The following is a 17,871-nucleotide window of genomic DNA, read 5'->3' as shown; positions in this document are numbered from 1 at the left end:
GCATTTGTTGCATTATAACCTCAATCTAGAAAGGAGTATTTAAAAATCTGTTTTGTGGTTGTTTTTTGTTTTTGTTTTTTTTCCAGCCTGATGGTTTGCCACATTGGATTCTAAAGCTTACAGCAGTGCCATTTTACAGACCAGTTCCCTTAGATTATGTGAGTGCTACTGCTCTCATTTACTGTTCTAATGATTAGATCAGTATTTGGATATTGTAATTCTCTGCCACAGACTTTGCAGTAGAGCAATTCTTCTCTGGACCTGTTTTCCCCCTTCCATATTTTCATAGAATCGTAGAGTGGGTTGCATTGTAAGATACCACAAGAATCATCAAGTTCAAATACCCCTGTCAAAGGAAGGACCACCAATCTCCAGATCTGGTACCAGACCAGGTTGCCCGGAGTTGGAAGGGACCTCAAGGATCATGAATCTTCAACCTCCCTGCCACATGCAGGGCCACCAACCTCCCCATTTAATACTAGACCAGGCTGCCCAGGGTCCATCCAACCTGGCCTTGAACACCTCCAGGGATGGGGCATCCACAACCTTTCTGGGCAGCCTGTGCCAGCACCTCGCCTCTCTCTCTTTGAAGAACTTCCCCTGACATCCAATCTAGACCTTCCCTCCTTGAGCTTAAAATGATTCCCCCCTGTCCTATCACTTTCCTCTTTGGTTTTTTTTTTTTTTTCGTTTGTTTGTTTCTTGTCTTTATGCTATAAAGTGCCCCTCATTCTATACTTGATAATATCTTGAACAGCTGAGTTTTAAATTCAACAGTAATTCCCATCACGAAAAGTTAAATCTTGGGTCTGTTCAAGTTGTATTACAAAGTATTTTATTTGAATGGAATAGATCTTGTGCCACTGCTGCATGTGGGCCATTTGGAGATAAGGGACAGAAAGATTTTAACAAAATCCTAGCATATCTTGCTTTTGATCTTGATTAGTATACTTACACAATTATACTTAAACTGCTTATACATGTAAATCTTTAACTAAACTAGCACATTTTAGGTGTTTCTTCTCCTTCTAACTTATCCTCTGGCTTTGTAGTATGGATTATCTTAGTGTTGCTTGTGTGAGGTGGACTTTGGTTAGCAAGGAGACCCGCTGTGTTTGAATACCAAATTTTCCATGAGTTTAGGAAGAATAAATGTTGGCTCAGTAATATTAGAAAATTATATAGGGGCTCTATTATATAGTTTTTTTCTATGGCTAAATTTGTATCTTCTTTCTTTATTGTAACCCTACTCACCTGATTAAAAAAAATAATCCTTTAAAATTTAGATTTCTTTTTCAATGATAAAAGGTAGAAACTTTCCCTGTAACATAAATGAAGATAGGTATCAATGATTTGTGGTGTTTTCCAAAGTATTTTTGATTCACCAGGATGGACAATAACAATAATTATCCTTTTTTTTTTTTTCTTCTTCTGGTAAATAAAGTAAATTAAATCATAAATATAATTTTTTTTATCCTTCAGGAATCTGCTTTGTGATTCTGTTGTTCATATGACTTATCACAGCAAGGTCAGAGAGGAGACTGTGTATCCCTCCAGGCATTTTATCTCATTTTAGGAATGGAAGCTGATAATAAATCATCTAGAGACACTTTTATGCCCATTTTCTCATTAAGGTACTGTTCTGCCAACTAGCCCATTTTTTAATAGCCGGTCATTTATATATTTTTAAGCATGTTCTAAAATATTTTTCTTCCTTGAGCTCAGGGTCAGAGTCCATGAAATGCACCTGCTATCACTGACTGGTGTGCTGCTGCTTCATCTGGAAGATAACTGGACTTCAGGATAATTTACTGTTATCATTTGATGTACTCTTACAGTAGTGTTGCTCCTGTATCTTTGCATGTTTTAGTTTCAGCTTTTGAAGCTCTGCCCATACAGCTGTTTGAATAGTGCTGTGTTTAATATGGACCATACAGAAGTGGTTCAGCTTCCTGTATTCTACAGTCTCTTTATTCCTACTTATGTGTAATAAGTGTAGTTAACAAATTGTTTTTCCTTTTTTTTTTTTTTTTTTTTTTTTTTAAATTTTTTTTAAATTTTTTCCAGCTTTATTGATAGAATTTGTTGGGAAGAGTGCATAAAGTAGATGACTTTATGTCTACAGACTAAGTTCTTTGCATCATGAATGAATTAAAATAAAAATCAGATTTAATCAAGTCTCATGAATGAATAATCAGGTTGTACATTAGATCTTAATTACTTTTTCTAAAATATAACAAAATGATTTGAAATCATGTTGCAGTGATGTGCAGCACTTATATTAACATTACTTAGACTACTCTTATTACTACTCTTAATTTCTTTTATTATTTCATATCTTTTGTACTTCGGTGTTTACATATAAATTTGTTAGCAGAATTGCTAACCAGCAAAACTAGCACTGGTGCTGGTGCTTTCATCAATACATCTATCAAAAACAATAAGGAAACCCAGAGACGTCACTTGATTTAGTTATCATATATATATATAATATATATATAATATATATTTAGCTATGATATCATATATATATATATCTTATAGATATATTTAGTTTTATTTATATATATTTGTATATATTTAGTATATATGCATACACTTCTCCAGGCAAAGATTGCTAATGGCATAATGTCGCGGTTTTGGTGTGGGTGCTTAGAAACAAAAGTTAGGGTCATATAACATTTCCACCACAGCTATTTCCCTCAAATACTGGATACCGTTTTCAACTGTATCCTGCCTTTCCATCACAGGCTTCAAGCATCTTTGAAGGGATACTTTTCCTTCACAGCTATTAATATTCATTCCCAGAGGGTGGCAGCCCCATCCAAACTAATCCCTCTGTCAATAGCTGGATCTCTGGCAATGCCTCCTAGTTGCTGAGCTTCATTACCATCTAGAGACAAGCTACTGGCCCCGCTGTCCCAGCAGCGAAGCAACCAGGAAACGAGAGTTTCATTCGGGTGCAGTGTAAACTCCTTTCTTGAGCCTTGGATTTCAGTCATCTTTAGAGGCCAATGAGTAGTAATAGAGATTTCCTCTTCATCATCTCTTCTGCATATCTCTTAGTTTTTTCTTTTCCCTTCCCCAATGATGGTAGTTTTGAGGAGGGCCCTTCACTGGATTTTCCTCTACTTCCTCCTCTGCATCTTTTTTCTGTTCTAGATGCAAGGACACTCATTTCCATTTCTTGCCTTTCACTGATATTGTTAATGGTGTCTCCTCTTATTTGACTTGGAGATTTTCCCCTTTGGCTTGAACCTCAGATTGGAAACTCTTTCTCTCCAGAATATTATTATATAGGGCACGGTAAGCACAAGCCAAACCCCAAGTAAGTTGTACCTCCTTAGATCTATGTAAGCTGCACCATCCCTGACTCAAATACTGGCTTAGTTTCTTGGGATCCCACAGGTGTTCAAGAGTAAAATCCCATGACATTGAGGGTCCCCGTGGTTCTAGGATTTTTCCTAAACCTCTCCATGTTCTCTGCCAGTCAGCATTCTCTAGTTTTGGAGGAGACTCCTTCCACATACCGTGAATGCATAGGAATACATTCAGGGAGATTGATAACATGCACAGGGGTATGCTCACAGACATGAACATTAACTCAGTATTTGAAAAATTGGTGACAAACTGAGAACAAAACCTGGAAACTGGTCTGAACATCACATTGTAAAATTAGCTATTCTATTTGGGTTGTAAGTGTCAAAATTCAGATCATACCACATTGCATGTAAGTACCATGCAGGTGTCTCCATCAGAGCCCTTATTTGGTTATGTATGAAAACAATTCCACAACAAGAAATCATAACATTGATAATTGGCTAATAAGTTGTGAGAAGCATGATGGCTTTTAATCCCTTACACAGCGCCCCCCTTGATAAAGAGTGAATTCATCACTGATAGCTGCTAAAGAGAGGTCAGTGAATGGAAGCTAATGAGAGGAGGAAAAAAAATAAAAATAAAAAATGGAAAAGCACTGCCCAGACAAACTATTGCTCAAAGTTTACAAATATCCCAGAATACTTGTAGCACGCCTGGCCTTTCATGATCAAGTTTCTCAGCACAGAATACTGAACTGCTGATAAAATTCCCTAATGAAGCTCTCCAAGAACAGAGAAAGAGATTCATTCTAAAAGCTAAAAAACAGTTAATGCCTACGTTCTCCACCAAAAAATTGTCATAGAGTTAACAATCTGTGCTGTGACAGGATAAGCAGGAGGAAGATATGAATGTTTTTGTTTTTTTTCCATTTCTTTTTCCCAAAACTGTTTACTGAACACCTGTAACATTCTGTCTGAGAAAAGAAATACAGAAACTCTTAGTGAAATATGAAGTGAGTCTAGAGAGTGCCCATCCTATCCAAATCACTGAAGACTTTTGGAAACTGTTTTTTCCCAGTGACTTTTTCCATTAACCATTAAAAAAGTCAGTGCTTTAACTTTGCATTTTTTGCAGAGTTTTTATTCCTAGTTTTCTTATAATAGGTCTTTTGATGAGAAAGACCAATTAGGTCTTTCTATGGTGATGAACTTTTCTTCTCTAAGATTCTTCACTCTAATTTGCATTAGACTAGTCCAATTTGTACCAAACTGAAGTATTTTATTTAACAGATTTACTCCTGATCTTTATTAGTAAGAAAATTATGCAACATCTGATATGCTTGTTTTTTTGTTTGTTTTGTTGTTGTTGTTTTCTGGATATATTCTGGGAAAAGAAGGAACAGACTTTTGAAATGTCTTACCCATTTCTGTTTATTTACATTTACTTCTTATTTGATTTACTTCTTATGGGACAGAATCAAAAATTCCAGCCTCTTCGATGAATAGAACTAGCCTGAGGTTTCTGCCACATATTGCCCTCATTTTTTTAATCTGTGCACTATGAAATCAAACTTACGACACAATCTATCAATGTTAGTTAATTTTACTAAAACATTTATTTTACAGTTTACAGTTCCATTACGTGGAACATACGGTTAAACTCAAGAACATACAAACAAACAAACAAAAAAACCTCAACAAAACAAAAATGGAGAGGTACTTGAACCTAGATCTTCTAAAACTTGAGTTTTAACCTCCAAAATAATTTATCTGCATGTATCCAACAGCTGACTTTCTCGGCCTACCTAAAAGTAGTATATATTTTCCAAACCTTGAAAGGCAATGAATGTTGCCAAGGTAATATTGCTCAAGGTAAGAAGTCTGAATCCAAAAGACTTACGTATTTTATGGTATCCTTTTGTAAATTATAGATGACAGGGAAAAAAATCCTGTTCGCAACAGAACTCTTCAGAATTAATATTTCCTTCTGCAAGGATTTGTTCTGATTTTTGTGACTTCGTGGATTATCTATCTATTCTATTTATTATAATCTATACTTCTATTTATTAGCTTTTCCCAATTTATGTGTATTTCCTATTTTTAGTGGTTCTTTGTAATGACAACCCAATTGATCTAAAAGGATAATATTGAGTTGCATAATGTTTTCAGTGTATTTTAGAGTGTTATTTCATTCCAAGGATATAAAAATGTTTATACCTTAGAAAACATTATTTCTTGGCACTTTGTTATTGCATTTAATTTATTAATGTTTTGGGGTTTTGTTTGTTCTGTTGTGGATTTTTTCATTCCTCATTTATAGTAGAGATTTCTGCTTTAGAATTATTACATGCATTTTTTATTGCATTCTATTTTTATGATATTCTTCATAGAATATTAGATGCTGTATTCTTAATTGCTAAGAGAGCTTTAGATCATGCTGTTGTAGCTTTCCAATCTCAAGTTTTGGAGATTATTTTATGTGGATCTACTTATTGTAGAGCCAATGTTTCTTTGCCCTCTGTAGCATAACAATTTAAATATAAAACTGCTGTAAGTTCATACTGTTCCTACTTTTGCATTTCAGACTTCCAAGTTCAGTATCCATTCTGTACAATACATATTGATTATCCATATTTTCTGCTTTTCTTTGGGCAAGAAAGCAGTGTTTCCAAAAAACCTGGATTTTAGTCTCATTATTCAAACACATCAATTCAGTATTTCACTGATAAATTACTTTCGTTTTTGTCTCTCTTATGAGCATGAAGTGTTTCTAAGCACTTTGAGAGCCTTGTCTATTTTAAGTATAATGCTTTATGACTGTAGATGTTTTAGTTGCACATCACTTTGCTTGAACCTCTGTATTTTGCTATTGTCACTAAAATAGACTTGGTTATTGGTATTTTCTTTTTCTGGAGAGACTATTTCATCACATATTCAAAATTCTATTGGGCTTTTATAATAAACTAATTGGATCCAAAGTACTTTTGAACACCCTAGAACTAAAAGTCTGTTCTAAGATCGTGGTTCAACAGTAATCTAGTACATGAGGATGCAAAAAATACCAATTTATGTCTTCTCAGCCTTTTACCTTGGCTTTGTTCTCGAACATATGCATGTTCTCCTTTCAGAAACCATACGTGTGAGCATGCATTTGTTCTCGTCTTTTGACAGTGAGAAGAAAACTGATTCCTACATTTTACTTATATATCCATATTTTTCACTGGTATTTCTTTTCTGTATCTTCATGGTAGTAACAAAATTGTTCTTTATGGTAGAAAAGGTAACATGAAATAATGTCTGCACTGAAGTTAACCTCTTTTTGTGTGTGTGTATAAATCTATAAAATAATAGAACTTGATGACTTTTTATTCTTATTTTTATTTTTTATTCTCAGCAGGAAACCTAAGGCTAGTATCTTATCCCAAATACAATCTATCATATTACATATTTATTGAGTATAAGTATTTCTGATTTTATTTTTCACATATACTGTAACTGTTATGTTATGTGACTACTGTGTTTTATCTGTTTTTCAATCCTGCTGTGGCTAATAATGGCATAGGTCTTGATCCTCCTACTTAAACTCAGACAGAAGAGAAGAAAAAATTATCGTAATGTTTGATTAAATGTTATATATTTAATAATCTTCATTATAAACTGGTAATCTTTTGGTAATCTTTTCCTTCTCCTATTAATTATCAAGAGAAGAAATTGGCACTAAGTTTACATGGGGTTAGTGATCTAGAAAACAATTTATATATTATTTTATCAATTTATAATTTAAATTGATCAACTGATCAATTGATCAACTGATAGGTTTAAAAAAAAAAAAAAAAAGAGGAAAGCCTTTAAAAACAAATATATTTTCAGCAAATGCTATGTGTTAAAGATCTGTTCTCCTTTCTGGTTTATTTGCTGAGTTACATAGCACCAGAATTATGTATTCTGTTTTATTAATTCATAAAACTATTCATTTCATTTTCCATTTTTCTTTCTTGGTATGTATTTATACTTCAGTTCCCTTTAACAGAAATCCATATTTCCCTTAGTTTGTAGTCCTAAACATTAAAATATTCATTCTATGCTTCTTGATTCTGTGGTAGTATCATCATACTTTATACTGAACTTTTCTGTAGCATGTATTTTCTTGTGCTTTTTCTACTATATGGCATCTTCACTGCCTGCTTATCAAGGGGAAGAAATATTTTTTTGTAGCTGCTATCCTACTAATTCCATTTATACTTTGCTGTATCTTGCTATAAAAATTTATGTATAATAATTAGCATTGTTTAGTTTTATTAGAGCATGCATCTGTTCCTGAAAATTAAGATTCTGTAGTTTTATTTTACTGTGTATTCTCATTATAATGACAATCCATTGCCATTTATTAGATTATGGTTTACATCAAGACCTGAAACTGAGCAGTAGTCAGCAGAATCTGTATGCGCCCGTGTTCTTCTCATGCAGTCAAAAGTTTTTCTTTTCACTTTACAGATGGTTTTTATGTTTTCTTGGTATTGGCTGTAAGCATATTACAATCTCTCCTGTTTAGAGTTAATAAGACATAATATCCTTTAAGAAGCAGTTTCATATATTGGGAAGAATTCGCTTTCAGAAGAGCATTTCAGAATAATTTCTGTATGAAATGCGTGATACAAAAATTAGCTGGCAATAAAGTGAAGCCGGTAGCCTTGAATTTCTTTTAGAATTAGTAAAATTTAGAAATTTATGTCGTACTGATCCAACCTAAGCTATATATGACTATATATAAATTATTGATGAATTAGGTATATCCATTTTTTTCTGTTGAGCAACTAAGGAATAAAATGAGAACAGTTTAACATGTGCATTTCATTTATATTATTACAAAAAAAAAAAAAATATCCTAAACTATGCTGAGAGTCTGATTACAGTGTAATAATCCTAGGCCATGACCAGTAGTCAGTTTGTACACTTATATGTCATAAAGGAATGAGCCATTTTTTACCTATTTAAAATTCTTTGATTTCATCAGGTTTAATGGTATTGAAATACTTAGTTAATTCTGTATCGAATAGTCTGAGTTTCCTTCCATTACTGTTAACTAATTAATATTAAATCTCAAGACTTTATAAACGTAGTTTTATGGCAAACCTGTTTCGCAAATATAAACGGTTTCTAAATCCAAGTGGAGGAAACATTTTGCATGTTATGTCTTAGTTTGCTCATTATAGTAAACATTCCTGTTTGTCGTATTATTTTCTTTGCTGAAAATATGGAATACAGAAACTAATGAAAACAAAAAGGCAAACTAAAGAAAAAATGCAAAAGAGAGGAATACTATTAAAGAATACTCTATTGAGGAGGATCTAGTCAGAAATTTTGTAGCCAAAATCAGGCAGAAATTTTCTAGCTTCACACGGGCACTGATGGGATGCAATTTTAAGTCCTGAGGGAGCTGGCAGAAGTGACTGCCAAGCTGCTCTCTATTATCTTTGAGAGGTCATGGAGAATGGGAGAGATGCCTGAGGACTGGAGGATAGTCAGCATCACTCCAGTCTTCAGAAAGGGCAAGGAGGAGGAGCTAGGGAACTACAGGACAGTCAGCCTCACCTCCTTCCCTAATAAAATGTTGGAGCTGCTTATTCTGTATGTCGTTTCCAAGCAAATGGAAGAAAAGGTTATGAGGAGTAGTTAATATGGATTCACCAAGGGGAATCATGCTTTACACTCTGGTAGCCTTCTGTGATGTTATGAACCAGGTAGATAAGGAAGAGTAGCGGATGTTGTGTATCTTGATTTCAGCAATGCTTATGATACTGTCTCCTATAACATCCTTTTAGGTAAACTTAAGAAGTATGGAGTAGATGAGTGGACTGAGAACTGTGTGGTTGGCAGAGTTCAGAGAATGGTAATCAGTGGCACATAATCTAGTTGAAAGCCTGTAGGTAGTGGTGCTCCCCAATGGTTGGTACTGGGTCTGCTCTTGTTCAACATCTTCCTCAGTTACTTCAATGAAGAGATAGAATGCACCCTCAGCAAGTTTGCTGATGATACAAAGCTGGGAGGAGTGGCTGACATGCCAGAAGGCTGTGCTGCCATTCAGCAAGACCTGAGTAGACTGGAGAATTGGGTGGAGAGGGACCTTACAAGGTTCAATGAAATCAAAGGCAGAGAGGTCTTTGGGTAGAAATAACAGGTTAGGGGCTGACTTGCTAGAGAGGAGCTCTGCATAGAAGGGCCTAGATGTGCTTGTGGACAGCAGGCTGGCCGTGAGCCAGCAGTGTGCCCTTGTGGCCAAGAAGACCAAGGATCTCCTGGGGCACATTAAAATGAGCATGTCCAGTAGATCCAAGGGAGTTTATACTCTGCCTCTGCTCTGCCTTGGTGAGGCCACATCTGGAGTTCAATTCTGGGCTTACTAGTTCAAAAAAGTTAGGGAACTAGAGAGAATCCAGTAGAGGGCAACAAAGATTATTAAGGAACTGGAGCATCTCCTGCATGAAGAAAGGCTAAGACCTGGGTCTGCTCAGTATGGAGAACACTGGGCACAAACAGGAACATAGGAAGTTCTATCTCAACTGATTTATTTTGAGAAGGATAGTGCTACCCAAAGAGCCCATGGAGTCTCCTTCACTGGAGATATTCAAAACTACCTGGACACTTTCCTATGTAACCTGTTATAGGGAACCTGTTTTATCAGGGAGCTAGATGATCTCCAGAGGTCCCCTCCAACACATATGATCCTGTGATTCTATGATTGTATTACTAATCTGTAGTTTTTTAATTTAACAGAAAGGTTAACAATAAAACAAAAGATGAGGAGAAATGAATATGAATACTAAACAACAAGTATCAATGTGTTATCATGAGGTTTTTTTTTCTTGTCTAGGCTTTTTAAAAATGAAGAACTACAAACATAAGTGATAAGAAAGGATAATAGCAATATTTTCATGGAAGCTTAAAATTAATTTTACTGAAGTAGTGGTCTTTCCTAATTCTAGACAATTTTCTTCAGAGTAGAAGATTGATCTAATATCCATTGTAAGCTTTGTTTTTGAAAAATGATAAGATGAAAAATGTCCACTTACTATTTGGACTGCTAATATAATGTAAATTCTGTCGGCTTTGTAAAACTGGAGCCACATACTTACATTAGTATTCAGTGAGTATGCATAACTTATGAATAAAAATGTTATTTCTGCTAAGGATTCTTAATAAACCATAAAGAGTACTTTGGAAAAATAATGGATGTCCACTTTTATTATAATGGAAAAATATGAGAAAATTAAAGGCATCTAATGATCTTTTATGGGAAGAAATCAAATTTAAAATTATTTTCAAGAAGGAAAGCTAATATTTTGCTGATAAGCCATGATTTTGTGCTTAATAATTATTTTTTAAGGAGCAATCATATATTATTAAAATGACTAATTAATTCACAGTTCTTCTGTGCTAATAGTGAAGGAAGAGCACTAATTGAATATTGATAGTATGAGTTTTCTGTAAGAGAAAAAAAAATTAAATACTAATTTATGTCCCCCATATTCCTTAGCAGCAATTTAAATGCAAATGTACCATACAAAAATTTAAAAAATTTAAAAAAAGTAAAGACACATCTACTCATGGAAGAAATACATGCAATCTGGTAAAGTATAAATGGCATTTTTTAATCCTAGAACAAGACTGAGAAAAGTAAGAAGCTAATGAGGAAATGTCATTTGTTTAAATAGATGTTGAAATCCTGTACTTCTGAAGTCACTGAGTTCAGCAAGGGCAGATTTGTTCAGCAGTGTTAACTTCCTTGACGTAAGAATTCGAAAGAAGTGACCAAAAATACAGTATCCTGAATCTTAGTCTTTGTAACTATGGAAAAATCTACTTGTCTTCTTGGAGAAGAACAGGAGTTACAGATCTTTTCGTTGAGAAAGCACTCAGCAAAGTAGTACATGGGCATAGTATTAAATTAAAAGAGCTCTCATTGTTCTAGCATAAGATTTGGAAGACATTCTGTACCTAGTGAACAATACATCATGCAGCAGTGCTATACATAGAATCTAAAGCAATGTCATGAAACTTGGCTTGATGGAAAGCTTTCTTAGAAAGAACCTAGAATAAAACTGAAAATAAAGACTAAATTGGGGATTGTCATAAATCAGATTTGAGTTGGGTTTTTTTTGTTTGTTTTTACAATGGCTGGTCAAAAATTTTTTCGGCTTGTGTGCATGTCCACATGAATGTGTAACCAAATAAGTGTTCACACAAGAAAGGAAGGTCAGACAGTTCTTCAAGGCATACATAAATAATGAATTTGAACTATTCTATATATTGTTTCCCACAAGCAATAGTATCCAGAACACCCTGATCTTTTGAAAGACCTAACATCCAAACTTTACATCTAGCTAGATATTTCAACATTGCTATCATATTCATAGCTTGGCAATCTTACTTTACTTTGGCATTTCTAATTTATAGCACAGGCTGTCATGTAAATAATTCAGATTGGTTGTTTGCACTTGGAAAGTGGAGAAACCTGAAAGAATATGAAAAGAAAACCTACAGTTTTTTTCTAGTAATTATAATTGGAGAAGGAAGAAGGGAAAAACTAATATTGAAATGGCATTTGTACATATTAAACAGATTTGGTGCCATATAGTATGATAACAGATTTAATTCTACAGTGTTTTAGTTGTATCACTGCATAAAATACTAACAGATAGTTTCTCTAAGATGGAAATCTTGGGATGCATTAGCATCAAAATAACAGGAAAATACAAAGAAGTGTTGGCTATCCCATTTTTCAGACGGTATTGTAGATTTCTACTAAGCACAAAATTAGGTTCCAATTTATTTTATCTAACAGTCCTCTGAAATCGCTGTCTTTCTCTTTGGTATTTATCTCTCTAGTTGAGAGGAAGCCTTTTCATTTTGTGTCATGTTTTATTTCCCTTGTTCTTATTACCTTCTAATTAGTATAGCCACCAGTGTGAAAAATCTGGTTTCTCTATATGAATTGAAACAAGCTTTAATGAAGGGATTTTCAGCTTGAATTTTTAATGGCAACTGTTATAATCAGTTTCTTCAGAATGGTACATTTTACTGTAAGAATTCATAGCCAAGAGTGTTGACAAATTATTCATGTTAAAATCCAAATAAAAATGCTTAGGAGTGCAGAAAGAAAGAGATCTTTCTCACTAAACTGTACATCAAGGCTAGAAGTAGTTTATCAATTAATTAGTAGCATGGATTTTAGAGGTACAGGAATAATCTGGTGACAGAACAAAAAAGAAATGTACACTATGCTCCATCAGTGATGGTTGTGTTGTCACTTTAAGTTTTGCTCTTTTTAACAGCAGGTTATCTTCAAATCTTCACTTTAGTCACTATGAAAGTAATACTGAAGAGACTTGCATATGATCCAAACAAACAGAAATAGATTACATATGGAGATACTCACTACAAAGGGCAAGGGCTTTAAAAATAACTGAATGGGAGATACGTCAACCATTTTTCCTCTTTTCTTTTGATTCATAGGCAAAAGACAATTCATCTCTTGAGCTTCTGTTTTCAAGTTTTTGATAGCAAAAATGAGTTGAATATTTTCCATCCTCTCAGCAGTAGGAAATTAGGTGATGAAGGGAAACATGTTTTAATAGCTTTAAGACACTGATCATTTCTGTTTCAGACCAAACAGCCCTAGTTCATTCAGTCACTTCTCAAAGTATTGTTTTCTAGTCCCTTCACCAGTTTTGTTGCATTTCTCTGTACACCTTCCAGCAACTCTTTCCTTTACTGATGGGGCCCAAAACTGAACACAGTTCTTGATGTGTCGTCTCATCAATGCCAAATGTAAAAGTACAGTCACTTCCCTTGTCTAGCTGGCCATACTACTGCAGACGCAGGCCAGGCTGCCGTTGGCCTTCTTGGCCACCTAGGCATGGTGCTCGCTCATTGCCAACTGACTGTTGACCAGCAGCCCCAGGACTTTTTCTGACTCACAACCTTCCAACCACTCTTCTCCAAGCCTGTTTTACTGCAAAAGGTTGACTCGAGTGCAGCACCTGGCATTTAGCCTTGGTGAGTGACATGGTATGGGATTTGGCCTATCAGTTCAGCCTCTCCAGATCCTTCTGCAGAGCCTTGCTACCTTCAAACAGATCAACACTCTGGTCTAAGTTGATTTTGAGAGCAAAGACTAGAAGTTCTTAGTAACAAACCTTGTTATAGCAGGATAACATCTTTCAACACATCTTTATGCAATGATTGTCATACACTCTGAAATGTGATATGGTTTGAGATTAAATCATACTTGAGTAGGAACTATGTATAGCATACGTTAACCTTGTCATAGTTTTTATCCTGCTTCAAAAGAAAAGATCTTCAACACCCACAGCACTAGCAGTGAAGGGTGAAGTTCAGGGATTTTGTTTTGTGGGGTTGTTTGTTTTACTTCAGAGATATCTAGAAACCTCCCCAGAACATAGCAATGATTTTCCTAGTAACACTGAGAAATTCCCATTTGTAATATGTAGATCACAATTTGAACACACTGAAAAACTCCATCTAAAAAAGTATATTTTTAGGTGTGGCAAGTCAAATGTTTAGCTCCATTAAACTGTGGTAATGTGTTGATTTATCAAAAACTCTCAGATGAACAGTAGGTAATCTTATAGGTTTGCAAAATCAGCTATTATTCTTGAGTTTTCAGTCAGCATTGTCTTGGATGCTTGTGACTGTTCACTATACAAGCTCTAGAATTATGTGATTTTATGTGCTGGAGTCAAAGACTAAGCACTGCAAAGTATGTATACATCATAAGCATGCATAAAGTCACTTTATTCTGATTTTTGTTTGTTTCCTTTTGTCTATTTTAATTAAATGTTTGATGAATGGAAATGTAATGCTCATGCAATTCTTAAAAATTAATACGAGCTGCAAATGCTTGAAGTAAACAATGATTAAAATGTATGACTCAAACCTGTATTTGCTGTGTTGGCTTTTTTGTAATTTACAAATATCAACCAAACACAAAATTATGTGCATCATGTAGCAAAGTACTGCATAATTACTGTCAGAAGTGACACTACTCAGCCTACAGAGTGAGAAGGCTGGGCTTTGGGATTTTTTTTCTTCCTAAAATATAATAGCTGTATTTATGTATTTAACTGCCAGACAGTCTGATTAAATTATTGAGATTGTGTCCTTTAGAGTTAACTGTTTTTGGAAAGGCTGGCTTTATTTCATGTTAGTATTGTTAGATTTTTATACAGCACCATGAAGAAAAAAGTCATTACTCTTCTTAGTTCTGATGTATACTTGCGTTACATCAAGGAAATAGAATTCTCTATTTGATGCACACTTTTATTTAAAAAAAAAACAAAACATTAAAGTCTATGCTGCATACTGCTGGACTATTCTGCTGTTGCCTTTCCCTGGTGATGTCTTATGCTCCCCCAAAAGTGTCTAATGACTTATTTTATTTTTTTATCTAATGTGACTTAATAGTGTTAAGTTCTTGTCAAAAAAATAAATCCTGTGGAGATCAATTTTGAGATAAGTCACTGGAAAAAGTCAGGCTTTATTTGAGCATGTAGAAATATTTAAAGAATCTGTGGAGAAGTTAATAATATTTAGACTTAAAAATATTTTGACTAAACTTAATTATAGCACACACACAAAAAAATGATATGGTGTTATAAAAATAATCACAGACACTCTACCAGTGTGAAATAAAGTACTAAGTGTAATTACAGAATAAGATAGTTAAAGATGTTGGCATATGACTTGCCAATTTGATTTATAAAGATTATAATAATAAATAAATATAGGGTTCCCATAAAACATTTGCTATGTCTCAAGATACGTTAAAACCCATTTTGAATGATACAAAATAACCAAAAAAGAGCAGAACATGAGAGATTTTGGTTTTTTGATAAATCAATTTCTGGCTGAACTCATGATCTTAATATTGGCTACAGCTACTAGATGTTTATTTTCCTGTATAAATAATAAATGAATAATATTTAATTTTTTAAAAAACTATAGCGCATCCAAATATTTTAAAATAATTTTACAAACTCATGCTGTCTCAAGATCGGAGACAGTCACAGTGTTGCTGCTTGAAGTGCAACAAGTATTTCTTTGCTGCTCAACAATTGATTTAAGTATGAGAGCAAATTACAGTTGATATCAGTGGCACAAAAACCTCTGTAACATTGCTCATGTTAGATTTTGAAATAGCTGTCAAAAGATATTCTGTGAAACCTTAAAAAATCAACCTAAAACATCAATTATTTTCTAAAACCAATACATCCTCTGCGTCTCTGTATAGATAACATTTCAGTTGTGGATAAGAAGAGTACTGAACATAGGAACTGACAACCCTATAACAGTAAGATTTGTGATCGTAAAGTGTGGATAGTCACAAAACTAACATTTGTCAATGACACTGCCATCCCTAAACTACCTTGATGAAAACCAAGTGGACAGGCTGGAGTAGGAATCTTAACTTAGATGGTCACCTTATTATATCAATTTTTTCTCAGTTTAATGCCATAAGGTCTACTTTGTTATTAAGCTACAGTTCTACATCTAATATGGTATGGAAAGAAAATGGACCAAAATATGTTTTAGATGCTTTCCTAAACTGTATTCATTGTTTTCACTTTGTATTTATTTTTGTAACATATCTGCTTATTTATCTTTTGTTGTTGTTGTTGTTGTTGTTAATAGAAAGAGGAGTAACCTTTTGCCAGAATTTTTATTTTTTTATGTTATTTTAATAAGAGATATGTCTTAATTAAGGGACAATTGTGAGTATACTCATATATATATATATTAGTTAGTTAGTTAGAAATTACAAGTCATCTTGTTTTTTCTAAGTAAATAGCATCCTCTAGGCTCTGAAGTTTGATTTCTTGGAGAAATTATTCGAAGTCTAAACTTCAAGAAGTTTTTATCCTAAGAAAGCTAAATAAAAAAAAAGAAAGTAATCCAAATAATGTCATAATCATATGTGTTTTACCTGCTCATGTCTTGCCCCTTGTAATTCTGCATGAGATCTGGAAATATCTCAGGGGCTAATGAAGGGCAAAATATTCTGGCAGGAATGTGTCAGTATGACAAGTACCGCTTATTTTTACTCTAGAATTAAAGTGCCATTTCTATTTCTTGCCTGCAGTACTTTCCATATAACTGCTGACTATTCTTGGTTATCCTGGATTTTCTAACTGAAATGAGATATTTATTTTTACTCGTTGGCTCAGAAACTCCAGCAGTGTTTTGCTTCTGTGAAATTGGCATTAATATTGTCCATTGGCTTTGATAATTAAATTGTACACCTGTTAAAAAAAAAGCACCAGATTGTTAATGATTCTTGGCCATCACACTGGCAGTAGTTATCCAACAATATTTCTCTTCAAATTATCAGAACATTTTTGTATGTCTCTAATTGTGACATGAATTAATCCAAGTCTTCTGTGACAATGTATTGGTAAAACCTTAATTATCTACATTTCATATCAATAAAGCTATAGCTGAAGTGGGAAAGTGGTACAGCATATCATTACATATCATTCAATTAATCAACTCCTAATAAGATATAATTCATTTCAGTTGTTTCTAGAAATATATAACAGGTCTATACATAACTAAATTATAATAAGCTAAGGAATTCTAGTAAACTGAAATCAGAAATGTTTCCTCTAAGAATAATAATTTGTATTATTTAAAATTTCTTGTTTCTGAATATCTATGAGAAAAATACTAAAAACGAGGAATAATAGAAAATAAACTATTTTATATAAAAATACTATTACTTGTTTCCTTTTTTTTCTATAATGCATACGATCATATTTTTTCACTGTTAATGTGCTAACACTTAGAGTTCAATTCTTTTTTCTGCATATTACTTTACTATGCTTTATAACATGATTTATGAGTTTTGTGTAGAACATTTCTACCTGGTCAAGAGTTTATGGCAAAAATTGTTGAAAGAGTCACGAAGCACAAAAATGAGCAAAAAATATGGTAAATTAAAGTCTTTCCTTAGCCTCATTCTCTGACTTTATTAGTATTTTGATCCATGCTTATTTAGAGAGACTGGAGGGGTCAGAAAGCAGAATAATTGGACACTTTCTGAGTATCATACAAGTATCCTCTGCTGTCAATTTCTCTGCGCATTTCAGTTTTTTGCACAGTTCAATCTTGGTTTCCCAAGTATAGTTCTACACTTTTTTTTTTTTTTTTTTTTTTTAGATGCTAGCTCCTGAGTTCCAGAATTAATTCCTAGTTCTTTTAAACAGAATCCTAAACAGCTAACTTATGACTTAATTTCTTGTGGTGTAAACAGTCTTAAGAGTATGATCTGTTTTGTTGTCTCTAGCATTTCATCGTGCTGCATTTTGCCATAAATCACTAGGCCTCCCAGGCCTGGAAGCAAAGGTTCCAGCAACAGCATGTAAACATGTCTTTTCTGTTCCAAAGAGCCATCTGTGTGATACTCTAGAGTTGGTTACTGCATCTGGCAGCATTTTCTGGGATATGCCTTATACTCACCTTGCAGAGCTGGAAT

At 33.9% G+C, this 17,871-nt stretch overlaps 1 protein-coding gene and 1 long non-coding RNA gene across 6 annotated transcripts in view; both read left to right on the top strand.

The window, feature by feature from the left end:
* The window catches only part of CCDC102B (coiled-coil domain containing 102B), a 121,538-nt gene that overhangs the window by 79,070 nt on the left and 24,597 nt on the right, over nucleotides 1–17,871 (top strand). The window lies entirely within an intron of this gene.
* LOC128091505 (uncharacterized) lies at nucleotides 86–2,026 on the top strand. Its single transcript, XR_008211433.1, has 3 exons — nucleotides 86–158; nucleotides 1,483–1,634; nucleotides 1,726–2,026. It is a non-coding gene; the product is annotated as an uncharacterized LOC128091505 (long non-coding RNA).

This window comes from Tympanuchus pallidicinctus, unplaced genomic scaffold (assembly GCF_026119805.1).
Source record: "Tympanuchus pallidicinctus isolate F22 unplaced genomic scaffold, pur_lepc_1.0 scaffold5, whole genome shotgun sequence".
In the NCBI taxonomy this organism is placed as follows: Eukaryota; Metazoa; Chordata; class Aves; order Galliformes; family Phasianidae; genus Tympanuchus; species Tympanuchus pallidicinctus.
This window is presented reverse-complemented; position numbering and strand designations above follow the sequence as displayed.